The sequence below is a fragment of the Chiloscyllium plagiosum genome, chromosome 13 (genome assembly GCF_004010195.1).
Source record: "Chiloscyllium plagiosum isolate BGI_BamShark_2017 chromosome 13, ASM401019v2, whole genome shotgun sequence".
NCBI lineage: Eukaryota > Metazoa > Chordata > Chondrichthyes > Orectolobiformes > Hemiscylliidae > Chiloscyllium > Chiloscyllium plagiosum.
The window spans coordinates 7,875,038-7,879,418 of record NC_057722.1 but is presented as its reverse complement, the minus strand read 5'-3'; positions in this window follow the sequence as shown (position 1 = coordinate 7,879,418).

The following is a 4,381-nucleotide window of genomic DNA, read 5'->3' as shown; positions in this document are numbered from 1 at the left end:
CACCCTCCTGTACGACACCTCCTCCCACACCCCACCCTCCTGTACTACATCTTCTCCCATCCCATCCCCTGAAAAAACGTTATCCCTTACTCCCAATTCTTTCGACGCCGTTGTTTTCTGTTCCCAGGTGGAGCAATTCCACTCCAGGACATCCCAGCTGGCTTCCTATTGCAAGGGCCGCAATTTTTCTTCATTGTTTGCCCTCTCCACATTCCTGGATGGCTAGAACTCAGGGACAATAACTCAGTTTCTTTCCACAGATGCCGAGTATTTTCAGCATTCCCTATTTTCATGCATTTCAGCTGTCCCGCGTCTGCAGAGTTTCGCTGTGGTATTCTGAAATATCTCTGCTTCGAATCACTAATTCTAGCAGTACTCTCCCTAGCCATGGGACTCTGTGTGAATAGTTCCCTGCCATGCCGTCCTCAATAGCTTCAACGTAACATCAGAGTTCAAGTCTCAACTATCAAACTCTGGAAGCAAAATGGGCTGAAGTTTACACAGCCCCTCCACCACCACCTCCTCTAGTAACTACCTCCCAATAGGCAGAATGGCAGATGGTATAAAACTGGGCGCTATGCCAGAGGCACTGTGCCTAACTGCTGCCTGTCCTTATCCTCCCATCAGATATATTAACTATGCTGGAAGATGTATTCTGGAATTTGCAAGCACATTCGTCAATTGAGTCGTGGCCAGTGAAAGGTCAGTGAAGTGTCTCCTATCCCCCACTGCTGGAAGTTTTTTCTATGACAGTGGAGTTGACAGCAAGTAGAAAACCAGTGAGCCACTGGCTGGGCTTATTTGGGTGGGGCCTTTGGTCAATGTCTTCCCATGGGAGGTACCCCCACCTCAACCTCTCCAAGGCTTTCCCCATCCTTGAGTTTTCCTTCCCCACTCCAACCTGACCGACACCCTTCAACACATCCTGCCCGGGAAGGCCTAAGAATCACCTTTTTGAAAATCATGCATGGCATGGGGACTTCCCAGCATCCTTAAGCAAAGGCAGTAAGGTGGCTCAGTGGTTAGCACTACTGCCTCACAGCGCCAGGAACCCGGGTTCAATCGCAGCCTCGGGCGACTGTCTGTGTGGAGCTTGCACATTCTCCCCGTGTCTGCATGGGTTTCTTTCGGGTGCTCTGGTTTCGTCCCACAGTCCAAAGATGTGCAGGTCAGGTGAATTGGCCATACTAAATTGCCCGTAGTGTCCAGGGATGTGTAGGTTTGGGATAAATATAGAGTAATAGGGAAGGGGAATGGTTTGCATGGGATATTCTTCAGAGCATTGGTGTGGACTTGTTGGGCTGAAGGGCCTGTTTCCACACTATAGGGATTCTATTCTCTTAATTACACAGAGGGCAGTTAAGTGTCAACCACATTGTTGTTCGTCTGGAGTCACATGTAATCCACACTGGTCAGGATGGCAGCTTCCTTCCCTGAAGGACATTCAAGAAATCGATGGGCTTTTTCCTAACAATCAACAATAGCTTCATGGTCATCATTTGACTTCTAATTCCAAGTATTTGCTGAATTCAAATTCCACCAGCTGGCATGGCAGGATTCGAACCCAGGTCCCAAGAACATTACCAGAGCCTCTGGATTAATGATTTACTGATAATACCACTAGGCCATCACCTTCTGGCTCCTTTCCTTCACAGAACTTGCTGCAGTTCCAACAGTGACCACTGTTCTCTGTGGCGCTGCTGAGAGGAGACAGCTGCTGGCCAGTTGACTGGCTGGAGGCTCCCGTAGGCAGGACTTCCTCTTGGATGTGGGTGCAAGTCCCACCTCAACCCAATGAAAGGGGAATGGCTGCGGGGGAAGAGCAGACTGGCTTTCCCCAAAAGCTTTATGTTATGGGGTCTATTCCCTCACACCACATCATAACCAGTTCTCCATTTCTCACTGTTTCATTTCATCTTTTCATACATTTTAAATAACTCGATCAAATTACCCTGAAAAAAAACCTTTGATACAATTAAAGTAGGATTCATTTCTCTTGGTTTTTTTTCTTGTTGTATTTGCACATCCTCTCACTAGGCAGCATCCAAGTGAACCTGCACTCATCTGTAAGACCATAGGATAAAGGAGTAGCATTAGACCATTTGAACCATCGAGTCTGCTCTGTCATTTGATTACAACTGATATGTTTCTCAACCCCATTCTCCTGCCTTCTCCCTGTAACCCTTGATCTCCTTAATAATCAAGAACCTATCTATCTCTATCTTAAATATACTCAATAACTTGACCTCCACAGCCCTCTGCAGCAATGAGTTCCACAGATTAACCACCCTCTGACTGAAGAAACACTTCCTCATCTCAGTTCTAAAGGGTTGCCCCTTCACTCTGAGGCTGTACCCTCGGGTTCCAGTCTCTCCTGCCAGTGGAAATGCCTTCTCCATGCCCACTCTACCCAGACCTCTCAGTACTCTTTAAGCTTCAATCAGGTCCCCCTTCATCCTTCTAAACTCCATTGACTCAAAGTCCCCAACTGCTGCTCAAATGACAAGCCCTTCATCCCTGGGATCATTGTTGCAAACCTCTTCTGGACTCTCTCCAATGCCAACACATCCTATCTTAGGTATGGTGCCCTAAACTGCTCACAATATTCTAAATGCAGTCTGACCACAGCCTTATATAGCCTCAACAATCCATCTCTGCTCTTGTATTCTAGCCCTCTTGGATTGAATGCTAACATTGCATTTGCCTTCCTAACAACCTTGTATGTTAACCTTAAGAGAAATCTGAACAAGGACTGCTAAGTCCCTTTGTGTTTCAAATTTCCATAGCCTTTCCCCATTTAGAAAACAGTCTATACCTCTACTTTTCCTCACAAAGTGCATAACTTGACATTCCATCTTGCTCTTCTTTGCCCACTCTCCTAGCCTGTCCAAGTTCTTCTATGGCCTCCACACTACCTCAACATTGCCTATCCCTCTGCCTATCTTTGTGTCATCTCCAAACGTAGCAACAATGACCTCTGTTCCTTTGTCCAGATCGTTAATATAAAATGTGAATAGTTCTGGTCTCCACACTGATCCCTGTGGAACTCCATTAGTCACTGGTTGCCACCTTGAATAAGATCCCTTTATCCCCACTCTCTGCCTTCTGCCAGTCAGCCAATCCTCTATCCATGCCAGTACCTTGCCCCTAACACCATGGGTTCTTACCTTATTTTGCAGCATCCTATGATGCACCTTGTCAAGGCCTTCTGGAAATCCAAATAGATCATGTCCACTAGCTCTCCTTTGTTTAACGTGATGATTACCTCCTCAAAGATTTCCAACAGATTGTCAGGTATGACCTCCTGACAAAGCCGTGCTGACTTAGCCTATTTTACCAAGCACTTCCAAGTAGTCCGTGATCTCACCATTAACAATGGATTCTGAAATCTTACCAATGACCGAGGTAAGGCTAACCAGCTATAGTTTCCTGTCTTCTGCCTTTCTCCCCTCTTAAACTGGGATATTACAATAGCCATTTTCCAGTTCTCAGGGACCATTTCCTGATGGAGGGCTTATGCCCGAAATGTCGATTCTCCTGCTCCTCCGATGCTGCCTACCTGCTGTGCTTTTCCAGCAACACACTCTCGACTCTGATCTCCAGCGTCTGCAGTCCTCACTTTCTCCAGTTCTCAGGGGTCTTATCCATTGTTTCCTAAAAGATCACCAACATTACCTCCACAATCTCTTCAGGACCCTGATGTGTAGTTCATTCATCCTGGGTGATTTGATGATCTTCAGACCTTTCAGCTTCCCCAGCACCTTCTGATACTGATGGCCACAACGATCACTTCTGCCTCCTGAAACTTTTGATGTCCTGTTGTATTCCCTCTCTAACAGCAGCCTTCCTGTCATGGTGATCCAAATTTGTACACAGTTCTTCACAACTCTGGTCATACTAAGGTTTAGTGTAGGTTCAACATTACAGCTCCACTTTTATAATTCCACACACTTGCCAGAAACTCCAGTATTCTGTGAGCTATCTTTATGGTATTGATGATTTGATTTTAAGAACTCAAGAAGTTGATTCTCTGAAACCATTTGCCTTTCTACATCACCAGGTTTCTTGCTTCACTCAGAGTGCAATTATTATTTTTGCAACAAATCAAAATGGACCAATAGAGTGCACTAGAAGCCAGGATCATTCAAGACTCTTGCACCTTATTGTGAATTGGTAACTTGTAAAGTAAACAGACACCTGGAAACAAGGCTGGGGCTGTAGATCCACCGTGGTTGAGTACTTCATCAAAGCTGAAAATGTGTTGCTGGAAAAGCGCAGCAGGTCAGGCAGCATCCAAGGAGCAGGAGAATCGACGTTTCGGGCATGAGCCCTTCTTCATGAATGAGGAAAGTGTGTCCAGCAGGCTAAGATAAAAGGTAGG